This window comes from Rattus rattus, chromosome 11, assembly GCF_011064425.1.
Source record: "Rattus rattus isolate New Zealand chromosome 11, Rrattus_CSIRO_v1, whole genome shotgun sequence".
Classification (NCBI taxonomy): Eukaryota; Metazoa; Chordata; class Mammalia; order Rodentia; family Muridae; genus Rattus; species Rattus rattus.
Window position 1 is genome coordinate 53,768,612 of NC_046164.1, and position 19,128 is coordinate 53,787,739.

Sequence of the window (19,128 nt, forward strand, 5' to 3'; positions counted from 1 at the left end):
CCCTGCCTGCGGTTCAGGAATGTCTTGTGCTCATGCTGCGCTCCAGGAATTCTTCCTGTAAGGCCTAGGGCAAACTCCAACTGGAGTGTGTTTTAGGGCTTTTCTAGGAATGAACATTTTAAAAAGATAATTCTCTTAGAAAACAAAAAAATGAGCATCTTTCCTCACCCCCAGGAAACTTAGACCCCTTGTTCAGATGTCTCCTTTCCTCGGGTGTTTTCATCCCCAGCTGCTCCTTACAAGGCGCCTCTGCTGTAAGCCAGACGGGACCCTTGGACTCTTCAGAGTACCTGCGCGTCCTCCATAGCCCCCCACACCCAAGCCACACAACGTCCAATGACAGCCTTCCATACATGACATTTATAGCATGAAAGACCTCTTGGACCAGCCACTGCAGGCCCAATGCAGAAAGCTTTGTCCCACCCCTCATGATTCTACTCCCCACTCTAGAAAAGCCAGGCCTGACACTAATTGGGTTTCTCTCCCACGAACATGACTGAACCTTTTCCAACAAGTGCCGGCTGCCCAACCCAGTTTCTAACAACTTAAAAAGCACACTTGTAAAAGAATGAAACGAACCTTAGCTTGGCACGCACCTGATAAGCTCTCCCAAGAATGTTTTTTCCTCTGGTGAAGTACAGGACAGCACCCAGCTAGAAGCCTGAGAAAGAGCCTCTGAGTTGCCTCCCCAGAACTGTCCAGCTGTTTGTGAGCAGCAGAGAGGCCAGCCCCGGGGAGTGGTCAGCAAAAGGGAAGAAGGTCATTGGGCTGGCCAGGAGAAGAAAAATCAGCTTGGCTGTCCCATGTGGTAAAATTGCCGCTGCAGCCTCCTCCCCCTTCTCCCTCTTCTCCCCCTCCTCCTTCTCTCCCCTCCTCCTCTTCCTCCTCCTCTTCCTCCTTGTCTGCTTTTTCCTCCTCTTCCTCCTCCTTCTCCTCTTCCTTTTCCTCCTCCGTTTCTCCCTTCCCTGCCCCTCTTCATATTTCTCTTCCTTTTCTGTCTCCTTTTCCTCCTCTTATTTCTTCCTCCTCCTCTTCCTTCCCTTCTCCTCTTCCTCCTTTCCCCCCTCCCCCACTTCTTCTTCTTCTTGTCCCCACCTCCAGGATCCTTTCCCACTGCTGGTTCCCCTTGCCAAGTATGCCTTTCGTGACTTCCCCGGCTTGTGCAGACGCAGTCAGTGACCTTCAGAACACAGCAGGGGAGCAGAAATGAGAAAGAAAATAATCTTGTTTGAAGAGGCACAATGGTCTCTTTATTGAAGGACTTTTTCTGTTCCCCTGACTCCCTCTGCTATTGACTTCTTTTGCTGAATGTTGGTATGTGTTTAAGACAGACATGGGCACTTGGCAGCTGAGCGTGACACTCTCTCCAGGACTGTGGTGTGGTGCAGGCATGGTAGTATACCTTCACAGTCTTGCCATTTTCTGCCATGTGCTCCTGAAAGCCCTCCCTTTACCTCCCTCTCAGCATCTGTGATATAGGCACAGGGCATGAATAACTTCCATCCCCGTGAGAATCAAAAGAGTAAACCCAGTGTCTGGCTTTCATAACGACATTAGTGAGTCAGATAATGACCACAGCAGTAACGTTATGACCATTGTCACTGTTGTATTAAAATGACAAAGGAGGTTGTTTGTTCTTGAAACAAGGTCCAGGCTAACCCAGGCTAGCCTCGATTTGATCGGTAACCGAGGATGACCTTTAGTCTTCCCGTCATCAGCTCCCAAATGCTGGGATTACAGGCATGGGACACCACGTTTCTGTGTCACTGGGGCAAACACAGGCTTTCATGCATGTTAGGCAAGTAGTCTGCCAACTGAGGTCAGCCCAGGAAGACCAATTGAAATCTCCATAGACTGGAGGTGCCGTGAACCTTCAACCCCAGGGTCCTTATTTCTTTTGTTGTCATGAACTCCTGCCAGTCACAGAAGCTCTTTCCAGAAACAGAAGGTTCTCTTTCCCAGAGAAGCACCCCCACCCCAGCCATGGGAAAAGTCAGCTTGCTGCTGCCTGTCTGACTCCCTGAATTCCTTTGACAAATGGTTATTGGGTATCTGCTCCCTACCAGGCATCAGTCCACACATCAGAGACCCAAAGCTGCACAAGTGTCTGTCCCATGTAGTTTGCACTCTTAGGAAGAAAACAGAGCCTCAGTGGTACAGCTAGAGACAGAGGGACAGGATGCCCCCGGCACCTCCAGTCGCCAGGCCTGGCAGGTGGGGATAACTGTTCTCTGCACTCCACATGGAGCTCAGTGAACCTAATGAAGCTTCCTTCAGGTGGAAGCTTCCAGAAACACTGTTTAAATACTGATGGTTCTGCCAGACAACTGGGTTTAGCTAGTCCTAAAGAGGAGAAGCAGGCTTCTCAGGACTCGAGGGCTCTGGCCCATTTGTCCTGCATCTGCTTTTGAGGGCAGACAGCTCTGAGAACACCCACTCAGTCCTGAACTCTTCATCTGCACTTGGGTATAGCTGTGCTCAACAAACGAGCTTACGGAGTGCCAGATGCTACCCACCACCCAAAGCTGCCAGCAACCTATCACCCACGGCCAGCCATAACCACCCACCACCCATAGCTACCCTACCAGACCCTGGCTTCTCTTCGTGGCTTTTCCATTCATTTTGTTAAGTCCTTATTTTCATCCAGTCCTTGAAGTAATTCTTACACAAACCCCTAAATACTATTTTAAAGGGTACTATCTTCCATGAGCCTGGTTTTATTTCTTTCAAGACTCAGGAAAGCATTCCTTCATTCTGGGATTCTAGGATTAGTGTTGTGCCCCAATTCACTTACATTTTTATTGCCCCCCCCCTCCATCCCTGTAACGTTCAGTCCCCTTCCTTGGGTATTGTGATCTCATTCTCTTCTTTGAAGCCAACTTTACTCGTAGGTGCAAAGCTAGTGCCTGGTGGCTTGGGCACCATTTGTCATGGTCTAGTCATGATGCATTCTGGGAAAATGAGACTCCAAGATAATCGGTTGGGGCTCCCCCCAGGTTTTTGTTGACTAGGCTGGCCTTGAACTCACAGAGATCCAGCTGCCTTTGCCTTCAGAATGCTGATGTTAAGGTGTGTGCCACCGCACCTGGCCTTCACTGGGACTCTTAGAAGAGAGAGACCTTCTCTTTCCTGAAACTGGAGAGATGCCATGATCACTGTGTCCACCAATGGAGAGCCTGTGTGAGGACAAGCCCCATGCAGTGGGAGATGCAGGCAAAGTACAGTGACCCAGGGACTGGTGAGGCCTCACACCTAAAGTTCTGCTCTCTGTGAACTTTCTCATAGTATAACAAAGTATCATGGGCATCACGGTGAATGGTAGCAATAATTATGTAGAGTAGATATTGATCCATTTACTCTATAGATAAGGACATAAGGTTCAGAAAAGGAAAACCTATAAGACCAAAATGCAAAACTAGGAGGGCTAAGTCAGGATATCAATTCATAAAATAGGCCTAGTGACATACACAACTGTGCTCCCTTCTACTCAGGAGTCTGAGGCAGATGGACTGCAACCCTGGGCTAATCTGGGTTATATAGCTCTCAAAAGCAATTTTCTCAAGGGTGGGGAGGTGGAACAGAAGGAGCGTGCACACCTAGCATGCCCAGAGCTCTGGGTTCAAGTCCCCCAAACCTAATCCAAGATCAGTTTCCTAAGCCTGGCCTCTTAATCATGGCTTTTTATTACCGCCATCCTGATGTGGAGCTGAGACAAAAGACAAAGACAAGTGCTGTAAATTTGTTAGTTATCTCTAACAGCAGGGAGCTTCTCCCAGGCGACATTGAACCATTTTACCCCTCAGGCTGTTAATGTGCAATAGGACCGGCTGAGTTGTTAGGCACAGAATCAGAAGTCTCTGAAGTGCTTCTCAGGACCTTTGTACTTTAACACCAGCTGTGAATGGCATCCTCTTCATTCTGCTCAGGAAAACTCTAGGAGCTAAGTTTCATCAACAAGTGGCTTTTCAGTAGCCTGGAAAGCCAGGGAGCGCAGATCACATCCCTCCAAGGCCAGGTTGTACGAAGTGACAATTTACCCAACCAAAGCACTTTAGACACTCTCAGAGAAAACATCAAGTGATTCTTGCCTGCCTGGCGTTTGCCCAGAACCCCCATTGTGGAGTAGAAGCTGAACGGAGACTCAGAGCATCAGTCCTGGAATTTGTCCTTTGGTCTAGCCACATTTGGATAATTGAGGGGAAAGAGGCTCCTCCCAGACAAGGTGGGCAGGAGGGAAACAAGCACCGCTCTCCTGAATAGAAGTGAAACAATAACAACTAACACTTGGTAGCCACCCTTCGTCTGCCAGGCGCTGCCTAAGCAATACCCGGCATTCATCTTAATGGCGCTGCTTCTGGGTGAAGAGTGGCTTGTATCCTGCCAAGACTTGCTTTCCCAGAAGGCCTTTTCAAAGTGGCCAAGTGGCCCTGTCTGCTGTGAGCGTGTCCCCTACCTCTCCAACTGTGCCGGTGTGAGGAGAAACATTCACACATAGAAGAACAGAAGTGAAAGGCCTTTTCTGACCAGAAGGACGATGGATACAGATGGTTCCACCAGAAACACCAAATCAAAATCTCTCCAGGATTCTGAGCTGCCCTTGGTTCTGTGGCTCCAGCAGGCCTATGAGGGAGCACTAATCTCTTTGTGATTGGCCAATTGTAAACAACAGGGCAGTGCACTCTGGGAAAGTATGGGCATATTAATTCCATGCTTATTTTGTCAAAAGAATTGCATGGAACACCCTACTTGGGAAAAGAGAAACAGTCTTCAGCACAAAGTTTCATATTTATTTAATAAACATTTCTTAGACCCAGCAGCTATTTTTTTTCCTTTTCTTTTTTTTCAGAGCTGGAGACCGAACCCCAGGGCCTTGAGCTAAATCCCCAACCTCCCAGCAGCTATTTTTATGCATCTTCTTGCTGCCCCCTTCTCTCAAACTGGAAAGCAGAGACTTGCTTCCCAGAAACCCTTCTAACTGTCCATGGTCGGGTGATCCATTCTCAGCTTGAAGAACAAAGCAAGACCCAACACTTTTCTGCTTCTTAGAGAGAAATATCAACTATAAAGACGCAGGTGGGTTGGCAGTAAAGTTTTACTGTGCAAAATGGCTGTATGTATTAACAAAATAATATCAGTCAAATAAATGCCAAGACACTGCTATAACCACAACCAAATGTAGTGCAATGATACAAAGACATCATAACACTCAAAACTTTAAGTATGCAGGGATGAAGCTGAGAATATATTAAATAAAAAACCTATAAAACTAAAGGCAGAACAAAATCCAAAGAATTGAACATTGGAAGAAAATACGCCTTTTAGTTGTTCTTAAGCAAAACAACCCAAGCATAGATGAATCAAATGTGCCATCAGTCCACGCAGCTCAGTTGGTAAGTTCCCAATAAACTGCAAGATACACGGTTCTCAAAGCTATGGTGCACCCATCACACCAGATCATACACGAGGCCAAAACAGGCTCACCAAAGCCTAAGAGGTGTCATCTGCCTGCACAGAGGCTGACAGAAATCCATGGACTGTCTAGAAAATCCTCCAAATACAGGGAAGTCAAGCACTGTATTTCTAACAGAAGGAGCCACAGGAAGAGGAGAAAATATTTGTGAATGAAAGCTAATAAAAGAAACACATGAAACACAAAGAAACCAAAATGGTTCTTAGAGGAAGATACACCGCTTTAGTGCTTATACCTATATTTAAAAAGTATGAAAACAAATAAATACATAGAAGCAAACATCACACGGATGTAGAGGAAGAGAGACAATCCAAAACATAAATCCATAAGCCAGGAAGCAGGAAAACGTGATAGATATATTGTTTAAAATCCACAGTAGCTTATTTAGAAAGGCTGTTAAAAGTTAAGCAAAGCTAATCAAAAGAAGGGAGAGAAATCAAAATGGCTGTTATGAGTCAAGAAATAAAACCTGTTATCTCACATCCTAAAGCTATTAAGAGGGCATTAATAGGGCTCTTATTCATTAATTATTATTAATAGGGGACTGGCTCTGCAGTTAAGAGTGCTTAGCTCCCCTTTCCCTTCTATGAAGTTCTAGAATAGGCAACTTGGCTAACTGCTGGTGAAACCAGAGTAATAGTTGCCTTGGTGGAAGGAGAGAAAGAGGGAGGGAGGGCAGGAGGGAGGGAGGAAAGGAGAGAGAGAGAGAGAGAGAGAGAGAGAGAGAGAGAGAGAGAGAGAGAGAGAGAGAGCCTGGAAAGGCAACATTTGCCTTCTCTGCCTTCTTCTTCGTGACAGAGTTTCTCACTGAACCCGAAGCTCACAGTCCCAGCAATCCCGTTTGCGTTCCTCCCCTCCCCAGGTCTGGCTTTTTATGTGGGTGCCAGGGATCTGAACTCTGGTCCTCGCATGTGTCTGGCAAGTGCTCTAACCCACTGAGCCATCTCTCCCTAGCCCAGGCAGGTGGCTTTTTTATTTGAACTGCAGCACTGATTCTCAGCAGACCTGCATGCAGCCTGCGGCGGCCCTGCTCTGCAAAATTTGGGTTTGACTGTATCGAACTCCTAAAATCGATCTCTTTGGTTTATAGCCACACATTCTGTTGGTTCTCCTGCCCCAGATAGCCCCACCGGATGTGTAACCAAGTCTGAGGCTTCCTTAGAATCTCTTCTCCACCTTGCCCAAACTCTCTGCAGGTTCTCTGAAACACCCAGATGCCTGGCTAGCTTGTGGGTTGCCTGGTTGGATAATTGTGACTGTGGGCTAGGGAATTAAGGTTTAAAGACTTTCCTAGACCATTCTCAAGTACAAGATCAAGAAACATTGTTTAGAATTTTTAAATCTGTGTAAGAACTGGGCTAAAACACATTATCCTAGTTCTTAATTAACTGGTTCTACCCACTGCTGTACTAGGAAAGCTCTCTAGTTCACCCCGTGTGATTGATGGCACTTTATATTGACACTAATTCCCATCTTCCAGAAGAAAAGCACACTTTTCTACTTCGTTTCAAAGTGTGATGGCATTCCTATGATGTTGGCAAGTGGCTAGTTAACTTACATCAGCTTTCCCCGCAAGGAAAGTGGGACGGGAACAGTAGCTTCTCCGTGCAGCATTCGTTCTGTGAGCCAGGATAGTCCAAGGAAGGAAGGAATTGGCTTTTAAGAAGAAGTCTTCCCGTGGTGATTCTTAGGATGTCACGAAAGTCTGGTCTACCGCTATATTTGCACATGAGCGAAATGATACACACATGAGATTATCCATTAAAGCCTAGCTTGTGGAAGGGAGAGGTGGAAGCCAGCTAAGCGTGCGCCATCAGGGACAGGTTAAAGAATTATAGAATGTCCTAAAGTGGTGTGCTATGCACTCATAAAAATGAATGAGGCCGTTCCTTCTGCTCAGATATGAAAAGATCCAGCAGTTCACCACAGCCAGCTTGGATCCATTCATGAGGATATTTTGCTAGTGTCTCTTTCTAGTGTTGCCACCAGTGGTCTTGCATGGCTTGAGGCCAGCCACACTGTGAGTTATCCCTGAGGAATTTGCACCTCAGGAAAGCATTAAAAAAGTTAAACATTTACTACACTCCACTGCAAAGGACTCTACACCCCATTGCCAGGCGAATAAGGCAAAGCTCACCACAGTGTGTGTGCAGCTTACAGATGGGTAAGGTGGGGGAATTGTGTGCACCGTGAGAAATGCATACGTGAAGCCTGGTGGTGTAGCTTGGCGTGGAGCGTTCTCTTAGTATTTGAGAGGCCTGGGTTTGGATCCTCGCCCTACAAAAACATACCTAATTTTGATTTCTCAGTATCCAAACATAAATTAGCACATAACCTAGAAATTCCACTCACAGATCTATAATCATGAGAATCACAAACATGCTGTCACACAGAAAATTGGACACAAGTGCTTATACGGGCGAGCATTATCCTTACCAGCACCAGGGTGAAAATGTCCACCAGTGGATGGAGGAGTAAACAGATTGTGGTACCGATGCCTAGAAGAATATCAATCGCCCCTATAAAGGAATGAAGTGTTGTGTGAAAAAGAGTTCGACCCTAAAAGACAAATACTGCATGTTCTCATGTACATGTAGAAGCCAGTGTTTATCTCAGAGACACAGAGGCTAGAGCAGTGTTTACCAGAGTCTGGGAAGGGTAAGAGGGAGGCAGGGATGGCGACAGGTGGGCCCAGCTGGATACAGGAATAATACCCAATGTTCGATTGCACAAGAGGACGGATACACTTGACAACAGTCAATTAAATATTGCAGAAGAGCTAAGACAAAGAATTTTGAATGTTCTCAACACAAAACGATGACATGTGTCTGAGGTGATACCTATGCTAATTGCCCTCCTCTGATTGTTATACATTGTAGCCATGTCTTGAAATGTCACACCGTACTGCATAAGATGCATAATTACTACATGTTAATTAGAATACATTAATAAAAATGAGTGAGGTCTTGATGGATGCTCCAACTTGAATGACCCTCAACAAACATGTTAAGAACTAGGTGTGGTATTTGCCTATTTAGAGTCCCAGGCTGAGGCAATACAAACAAATTGTGAATTCAAAGTCTGCCTGGACCACACGGTAAGATTGTATCTTGGTGGTTTGCTTGGTGGTTTGTGTTGTAAGTCTTTTTTTTTCTTTTCTTTTGATACAGGGTTTGGTCTGGCTTGAACCTCACTGTGTAAAGCAAGCTTTCCTTGAAGAGATCCACTTGCCTCTGACTCCCCAATGCTGACCAACATGCTCAGTGAGAATGAATTTTAAACAAACTAAAATAAAACAAAAACCATCATCAGCAACACACACACACACACATACACACACACACACACAACCACCACCACCACCACCAACAACAACAACAGCAAGTTAACCAAGAAGCCTTCACTCTCAGGAAACAGTGGAATGAAAGCATTTAGACCTTAAGGGCCACTTGTTGTAGTTCCCCATCCCATTCAATGAGCCCATAATAGGCAGATCCACAGGGAGAGCAGGCAGGGCGAACAGAAGTGGGGAGGAGGGAGAAACAGGGAGTCATTACTCAAACGAGTAATTCTGGCTTCCGTGGTTTCATTTCCAGGGTAATAAAAATGTTTTCATACTGGAGAGAGGGGGGTGGGGCAGTGTTACGCAAGCACCAGAGGCCCTGAGTTGCACACTTTAGAATGGGGAATTACATGTTGCATGAACTTTATCTCAATTAAGAAGACAAACCCCCAAACCTCAGGCAGGCTATAGATAGAGAGAAAGTGACTCTGGGAAGCAGTAGGGACCTGAAACACGAGGCGAGGGCAACTTTATTTTTTTTAACCCAATTTTGTATATATTCAAATCTTTAGCCATGTATACAAAAGCTGACATGAAGGTTTATTAAGACCACATAGCCCTTCTATAAAGGTCATGGTAAATGGGTAAAGAATAAGTTAGTTGGGCTGGTAAGATGGGTCACTGGATCCTGTCAGTCATATAAGAAGCTGGGCATGGAAGCATACACCTGTAACGCCAGTGTTGGGGGCTGGAGACAGCAGATGCTAGGGCACTGTGCTCAGCCTGCCCAGCTTTGCAGATGAGATCCAGGGTTAGTGAGAATCTCTGTCTCAAAATACAGTGTGGAGAAGTGGTCAAGGAAGATATCCAACATCAACATGGCTTCCACATGAACACACATGGGTAAGTGCATCTGTACACACACACACACACACACACACACACACACACACACACACACACACACACACACACAAGTTAATGGCCACTCACAAGTCCTTTAGAGTCTGTAAGCTGAGGCTCTACTCCATAGGCTCTCCATTGCTTACCCAGTAAGGTGGGAGCATCTCTGGGTGGCCGGATTGACACCACACCACACCATGAGTAGTGGATGGCACAAAATTTCAAGGATGAATTGATAGCAGATCTAGCAGGTTTGATCCAGGAGACATCCAGATGTCCTTGGGTAGGTCTGGGACTTCTCTTTTGACACCTTTTTCCTCTGTAAGATGGAGATGGCCAGATCCACTTCTCAAACTGGGATAGCAGTGGAGGGGATCGCAGATGCACATGTCCATCACTTGGCAGCTACTCCTCAATGTGAAGATCCTTTCCTGGATGGGGGGCCCTGGAAGACTCTGCCGGAGTGGGAGGCTCTACCTGACGACATAGGTAGGCTTGTTTGGCCTGCTTTGTTTGTCTGGCCCAGTGCTAACAAACACACTGCAGCTGTATCTTACAATCCCCCCATTTCCCCCCCTAGTTTTACAAATCCTGACTGTATCATTGAGAGAGAATGAAAAAGGAAAAGAATTAGACTCCTAAGGTCCACTAAAGCAGTGATTTATTGAGTGCTTGCCGTGGGCCTCGTATTTTAAAGTCATTATTTCCAACTCTTACACCAACTCCGGAAGCAATATATTCCAGTGCTCATTTGTAGGGGCTCAGAGAGTTGATGTCAGCTGCTCAGGGTTGGGGGATGGCTGGCAAGTGCCAGAGCAGGGATTTGAACCCAGTTCTGCCGAATTTTCTGCTATACCACACTCTATTTTATAAATCACCGAAGTCGAGACTGCTGGTTTCTATGGACTTAGAACACTCAGAAGACCCAGATGACGGCTGGAAGGAGCACATGCACATGCAAAATATTGCCTTGAACCTCACCTGAAAAGGATCCCCCACTTCTGTGTCCCTGGCTCTTTGACAGAAAACCCACCACCTCCTGTGACAGCCCATTCCACTTTTAGATGACTCTAATTACTAAGGAGGCTCATAATGTTCTGTTTGCCAATCATGCTCACCTGCTATTTTCATTACAACTTCATATGCCCCGATGAGGTCATCATTAACAACCCCATTACCTCTTGGACAGGCAGTAAAGACCTCTAACACCAGCACCAAGCCAAGCTTCAGGCACTGGCAATGCAGACAGAGCCAGGAGCGGGCTGCTCACTGCACCTTCAAATGAGTGCTACGACAGGTGATTATCTCTTGAAGGGAAAGATAGTCTGGATGGGACGTCTTGTCACTCGGGACAGGGCTATAGCACAGGTTGCAGAAGTTTAAAATAATCAGAGCCATGTGTGTCTGCAGCACACTTCTCTGGTTCGTTAAAATGCTTAGGGAAAGCCGTGGAGGTTGATTTCAGCTGCCTCCTGGCTTTCAACCTCTCTGGCAGTTTTCCGTGAAGGACAGTCAGTCCTGAATGATCCAGCATGAGCTCGTGTCGCCAGCTTCCTGCGCAGTGAACTCTCTGTCAGATCTAACGACTAGTAACGGAGATTAAAAATGGAAAGGGCTGAGAAAGGGGAAACCCAAGGTCTCCCGAATATGTGAGCCACTCAACTGATTCTCCTCAGGGGAATGGAACTCTGTCTCTGTGATTGCATGAACCACAGGGAACTAAAGTGTGCCGGGTCAGAAAAGTGACGGGGCTCTCCTGGGATTTCAGGTGGCAAACAGGATTGAGAATTTTAGCTTTAATGAAGACAACAGAAATCACATAATTAACACGCACTGTTAACACCTCATTAGTCTCCCGGGGCTTAAGTTATGCTAAAAATAATCAACACATTTTGTTTAAATAAGGCTCTGCTACAGGTGGCCTCGAAGTCCTCCTTGGCCATAGCAGATCGAGAACATTCCCCTGAATTTACTTCAAATGCTCCCAGAGGGCTTTGTCTTCAGTCCAAGGAGAGGATTGTTTAAAACGAATGTGGAGGTATGGGGAGGAAACGAGCATTGTCCTGAAGTCTCTGTGGAGAGCCACAGAAGTTGGACACACCTGAAGGCAGAGTTGCTTCTCCAGCGGTTCTTTCTGCTGGAGGTTTGGTGCTAGCCATAATGGAAGCTGGAAAGAGGCAGTTTTGTCCCCTGCACCCTTGTCTTTTCTGGGTGGCGCTAGATCCCATGACTTCTGTTTTTCCATTGCCTTCCTCCTGGTCTGAGTTTAGCCTCTAATCAAGAGGATTGTAAGGAAATGGGTCGCTGCTTCTGGATTTCTGAACTTGGGTATCAGAGGGCCTGGAACCCTTGGAGAACTTTGAGTCAGTAGACGAGTCTTATTTCCTGTTGGGCAGACCAGACCCCAGGAGAGGCCTCAGAGGCTGAGAGAGCCCATGGGAGAGGGCCATGGCTTCTGTTTTCTGAGGCCAAAGCCTCCAGCCTATACCTACAAGACCAAAGCTAGATAAGATCAAGGAAGTCCCTGCTAGAATCTTGAAGAAAGGGGAAAGAATGACTATTTAGAAGCCGCTGAGCTTGGGGTGACTGTTGCAGAACAAGGTTAACCAAGCCACCTCTTCTCTGGCTACTCTCCGTCTTCTTCCTCTTTGCTCTTCCCTCACTCATGGCCGTTCCCTCAGCTCCTAAGCTCCAAATGAAGGGGTATGGTAATGAAAGCCATAGGAAGTTACCCGCCCTCCTCAATACCATGACGGAATATGTGTCCTTGGGAAAAGAGGACGATGGATCAGAACTCCTTGTGTCTGTCACTCAATTACTCAGAAAATGGCACCTGTGAGCCGGAAGGGCCTGTGGTGACACCTTGATCTTGGGCTCGGGTTTTTAGAATTTTGAGAAACGAGCATCTATTGCTTACACCACCATGTGGTCTGTGGTCTTGTCCTAGAATGGGTTGAGCTAAGTCATCACCTCAGTGCACACTTCCTGTTCCCACATGACAGAAAACCCCTTCCATTTCTTGGAAAAGTGGGACGATTACTGGGAGAGTTGGATGGCCGTCCAGACTTCTGTGTCTGGACTAGGAGAGGAATGCAATGCTGTTTTAATATTTTCTTTCTTGTTCTTGTTTTCTCTCTGCAAGAAAATAGAGACACCACCTACCCTCATGGGATTCAGCAGCAAAACCCTGTGCTTCAGAGCTGGTCAAAGGAAAGTGAGTCATAGTTTAACTCTCCACCTCTGAACATCTCACTATTCTATAAAGTTAGAGCTGGCTCTAAAGAGAATTTCCCAGTATCCCTCAGTCAAAAAGCATTGTGTTCATGCCCAAACCACAGCAGATACAGAATGCTTCCACTCAAGCTGAGGACTGCAGCTTGTTTGGAGCAGAGAAACTAGCCACATATCCTGAATGGGGGAAAGAAAAATGTCCTTTTGCAAGTACCCTGAGGATATTTACACAGACCTATGCAATAGCCTTAGTACTAATCTAGCAAAGACAAAAAAAGTATCATTGTTGGGGGCTGGAGAGATGGCTCAGTGGTTAAGAACAATGACTGCTCTTCCAGAGGTCCTGAGTTCAAATCCCCGCAACCACATGGTGGCTCACAACCATCTGTAATGAGATCAGCCTTCTTCTGGTGTGTCTGAAGATAGCTACAGTATACTTATAATAAATGAATAAATAAGTCTTTTTTAAAAAAATATTGCGGGGGGGCAAAAAAATATTGCAAGACTGTTGTTTGAATTCAGAAAACTTAAATTGAATGAATTAAAATGGGGATGGGGTAGGTGAATGGTTAGGTGGATGACTGGGGTGGACAGAGAGAATACAGTGTGCCAGTGTGTTTTGTATATGACTAAGAACAAGGGGAAGTCTGTAAATGGCTGAAAAAGCAGGATGGATGACAAGGGAGGGTCCAGGCAGAAGCATTCCCTGGAGCTGCACCTTGCTAAGACTTTTCTCAATGCCTCTCAATCAGGAACATGCACAATCTGACTTCACTGTCAGTGGAGGCACAGGCTGGAGTTTGGGACCTTTCTGTTCTTGGGTAATTATGAGCACTTTAATTCTGCAGGATAAACTTCTCCATCCCAACTAATCTTGCTGTCTTTATGTGCTCTCAAAGTAGAGAACTTCCAGAATACATTAAAGACCTAAAGGTAAACACCAGCACCAGTGTGGCAGACAGTGCTCGCTGCTTACCTAACATCCTCCTTCCTTCATTCTTAGCAAAGGAAACTCCATTTTGTTCTGAGAGCAAAAGAAGGCTTGCTATGCCAGACTAATTATTTGTATTGATGCCCTGTGATCAATTTCTGGCCATGAGACATCAAAACATCTGGGAAATAGGATATTTCCCTTCCTTTATCCTCCCAGAAATAGGGTGCCACATAGGGAAGTGTAAAAGATAGTCACCCCGCAGTTACAGGGTCACATGAGAGAAGCTAAAAGCTTCCCCACTGCCACTGTGAGTCCTGCTGGTACAACAGGGCCCACCTACTGGCTCCAGACTTTGCTTTTTCAGTGACAACTGACCAAGTGTCTCAGAAACTTCTTGTCATATTTTCCATTATTTTCAGCCAAAAGCATTTCTGGCAGACATTCTGAGTTGATTCGATTGTAAACCGTAGTCTGGGATCTGGTGCCCAGAGTGGGGAAAGGAAAATCCTTTATTGAACAGTATCTCTATAAAGGCCAGTTCCTCCCAGGGTAAGAAAAATTGTGTTCTTTTGGGTCTCAAACCCAGGCTGGAATCAAGTTATTAAATCAAATCATGGAGTAGAAAGACCAGAGGGTTAAAAAAAAGATATGCAGAAACTTCTGGACTCCAAGTTCCTCCTTGCTTCCAACTCTGTACTCAGCCATCCTAGGGGACTGCCTTGTGCCAATTGAACTAGATTCATCAGGAACTTTCTGTGGGGACTCTCTCTACTCCGTCCAGTGCTAAAATACAGAGCCTGAGCAAAACATTAGGAAAGAAAGAAAGGAGGAGGTGTCGGAGTCTGCATCGCCCATGTTATACAAGTAATTTCCAAAATAAAAAATGTCCCCAAACATAACGACGATGTTGGTGGTGGAGGTGGTGCTGATGGTGATGGCAAGAGTGGAAGCCGGGGACACTCTCTGGCTGCTGTTTGTGAAAAACAAGGCTTGTTTTTTTCCTTCTTCTTTTTCTTTCCTCTAGCCAGCTAGCATTTAAGTTTCCAAATGAATGGTTGAATTCATTCATCCTTTTCCACTGGTCTCATAACAGGAAGCAATTAAAGTGTTTCAAGTGACTCAACAGCCCGAGTGAAAAAATGAAATAGATTAACAAATCATCCCTCCATGCCTTCGAGCCCTCAAAACCGTCTTCAGTGTGCCTGAGGGGTGTGCTGAGGGAACCCCAACCTCTTAACGACTGGTAAGAAAGAGACTCCAATGGCAAAGTAACAAGACTAAGTCGTGGACTATCGTCACGAATGGCCTCCTTACCTTCAGAGTTGGTCCCTTGCTGAGAACAGATATAAAAATGGTGGACAGGATCATGTGATTGTCAGAGCCACAGATAAATGGATCACAGTGCATCACAAGTCCTTTATGCCCCGATGAATTCAATGCACTCTCGGGAGTGAATTCCCCCTGGGGACATCCAACTACAGGCTCACAATCCAACATGGGATTCCGTGTTGGATGCATAAAGGCCACAGTCTGCAGTGTCAGAAGCCACCTGTCAGTCACACAGAAGACAGAGCTGAGCAAACTCTGCATCTTTCTTTGAGGGATATTGCCATTCCTCTATGTCTATGTGGTCCCTGTGGCTCTCCTGTCTCCTGGTCAAAGACATGAGCCTTTGACACAAAGCCAGATTCCCTCCTCAGTGATACAAACAATTTCCAGGACACTTGGCTTAGTGTTGTCAGAAACTGTAGAGGGTGCAGGGCTATTTAAATAGTAGGTCCTAGAATTTTCAGTTATGCTGACCAATGAAACCTCTCCTTTTGCTGAAGTTAGCATGAGTTTGCCCTTCTAGCCCTAAAAGAAGAAACAGACATCTACATGGAAATTCACTTTGTAGGTTGGGGATGGCGTAGTGGGTAACAGAGCTTGCTGTCTAAGCGTGTGGATCTCAGTTTGGAGTCCCAAACACCCAAAACTCTGGGCAGGGCTGTACACGATTATCCCAGCACTGGGCTTCTTCTCATTTGTTCAGAATTATGGAACTGCAGAGGATGCTGCTAGCCTAACTCAGCGGTCAGTGAGAGACCTCGTCTCAAGGGAGTAACACGGAAAGTGACAGAGCAGGACCCCTGCTGTTCTCTCTGGCCTCCGGGTACAGGAAGTGGGCACTTGCAGTCATGTTCTACACCACAGCTTGAGAACTCTTTTCACCAGACCGATTTACAAAATAAATTATCTTTGAAAAAAAGAAAAGGTACTGAAAGTCGCACAATTGGTTATGGCTGTGTGCTAAGCACTTTCTTTCCTTACACACATTAGCTCACTTAATTATAAATTTCTCTCATTATGTTGGTTAATTTGATTACCATCCAGTGGTGGCTTTTTTTTCTTTCCTTTTTTAAATGTGTGGGAACAACGTGGGTTGGAGCACTTAGATGCTATGTAGGAAATGTCAGGTTGGTTACCCAAGGTCAGGAGGAGCTCACAGACTCCTTGTTGGAATGAGATGGCACCAATAAGTCTCTGGCATTTGAATAATTGATTCCCAGGTGGTGGCTGTTTGGGAAGAATTAGAAGGCAAAGTGTTGCCTTGTGGGAAGATGTTTGCCTACTGACACACTCCCTGCCATTATAGGGATAGACTCTGACTCCCCTGGAACTGTAAACCCCAAATAAACCCTTCCGTCTAGAACTTACCTTGGTCATGATGTTTCATCACAACAATAGAAAGGTAACTAAGATACCATGTGTTAATATATGTGCGTGTTCATTCATGAATGTAGGGGTATACCTATGTGATTAAATATGAGGGCCAGTGGCTAACCTTTGGTATCATCTAGGATGCTACTCACTTGTTTGTTTGAGACTGGGACTCTCCCTGGGACCCAGGGCTCACTGGTTGGTTAGGCTATCTAGCCAAAGTCCCAGGCTTCTGCTTTTGCTTCCCCAAAGCAGGATCTACAGCACGATGGTATTTTTATGTGAGCCCTGGGAATCAAACTTTGATCCCCACGGTTATATTGTAAGTACCTTAGTGACTGAACCATCTCCCCAGCTCTTGATCCCAGACTTGTGTTATCTCCTCCAGATACCCCTGAAAAGTGAGTGCAGCTGATGGCCTTGGGCACTGGTTAGGGACTCAGCCAGATAGTCACACCACCAGTGAATAAGAAGGTTTTGCTCAACCCAGAAAGAACGCTTCCTTGGTGGAAGTCTGATCTCAAATTCTGCAAGACTGAATTTTAAGGGCCAACAGGATATAATACTGAATTCCATTTGAATAACTTGCCTAGAAAGGATTTGAACTTGAGGTCATCTTCATACCAGTGAGGTCAGCCCAACATCTGCCAATCTTCCTGTTTGGATCATGTTTACAAGATGTCCTACTCTTCAGAATTTTTTGAGGTATAATTTATAAGCAGTGACTTGCATGATCTTTGAGACATAAGCATTCAAAATGCGGAATGGCTCCATATTTCTCTTGCTCCTTCAGGCTATCTATCTATCTATCTATCTATCTATCTATCTATCTATCTCCCCACAGCCTCATCTCCCTCTCTCCTGCCTCTGTCTCCCTCCCACGCTCCCTTCTTTCTCAGCATCATTCAGAGTTATGTTTAGCCAAGCATTTGAGCACCATGGACCAGCCAACTGAACGCATATCATCATAACTTAGCAGCTCTTTGGGAGAATCCAGCTTCATCTTTCCGGAGTGAAGATGGTTCCCTTGTGTGGTCTCTTGGTTTTTGTGTTTCTCATTTGGTTACAGGCAGATGTGTGCCAAAGCATCCCAGCTCTTGCCTCAGGAGCAGTCACAGACTTTGTCATCCATGGCCCTGTTTCTGGGTCCTACAGACCTCATTAAAATTAAAGACTTTGAGAAGACTGTAAGTCCTGTCAGGTAGATGAGCAAGAGTTTATGGAAACTGTGAACGGGGGGCAGTGGTTATGAAAATAGTCTCATTTTGCCCACTACAAATCAGCTCACATTCGGACTGGCCCAGAAGCAGGAGGGCTGGAGTTAAAATTAGTTAATTTTGTAGTTTTGGCAAAGGCAGATCTTGGCCTTAAAACAGGAGGCAGGGTCTGTAGATTTGCCTCATATGTGGCTGCTTGTAGAAGGGCAGACTGCATGGGTTCTCTTCTCTTAGCTCCTCTGTTCATGCAGGATGCATGTGGGCTAAGCTGTCTCAGCATGAGAAATGGAGATATGTCGGTTAAAGCATGTTACTCTTCTATCCTCATCCCAGCTAAAGTTCTGGGGTTCCAGAGCTACAGCATACTTTCTAAATAGTGTCAGGAGTGACACGGGGAGGCCACTTGTGCAGACTGCAGGTATGGTGTGTGCAGGGAGGTAGCGTGCAGTTTTGTCTACACCGCTTTGTGTTCCCAGCTGATGGCATACACACACCCGCCCAGGAGCTATCTCAGATCCCACGGATAAAAGACACGCACACATTAGCTCTTTTTCTTCCCACCCCCACATTAGCTCTTTTTAAAAACTGGTTTATTGGCTCCGTGGCTGGGCCCTTCCAGCCTTCCATGGTTAGCGTGCCCTTACCTTCACTCCTAGCTCAACACCTCTAAATCTGCCCTCAACTTAGCTGCCCAGTTACCTTCTGTGAAGCCCGTTGGCCTTGCTGCCCAAGACGCTTTCAGCTGCTTTCCCTTTCTGCCTACGTTTTGGAAGATCTCCTCTGTAGCTCTGTCTGTTCCGTGTCTTTCTCCCAAGTATCTCGATTCTCTTCCTCTTTCCTAGCCTGTGGGACCCTGAAATGCCGCCTCTTTCTTTCCACCCAGCCATTGGCCACTGGCATCTTCATTGATAGAACAAACACCAATTGGGGCCGAGGACCTTCCGCATCAGCAAACACAAATTTCTGATCAAAGCTTCGGAACCACCTCCCTACACAGGGAGGACCAGTATGCACCCGCGCCCAGGTACTCTGCTTGGGGAGGCATTGGCATATTCCCATACTGGCTGGTAGATACTTATATTTACCACGACATAAGCTTTCCTTCCTCTCACCGGCCCTTTATCCCCCTTGGGCATCTATACTTCCCCAGGAGCTGGACTCTAAAGAGTTAATTCCTGGCACAGTAAGTCATTCAAAATGATTCTCTCTGGTGCCTTGACTAATCCTCAGATGCAAGACTCAAAATTCAGAAAGGTTGGTGGCAAAAAGAGTTTTATCACATTCGATAGAAGGGAATCCATAGTGGCTGGGAAAATGATGGACAACCATCATCTATGCAAGGACTTTATAAAAAGACTGTGGAGATTGTCCAGGTCATCAGCAAAGGGAC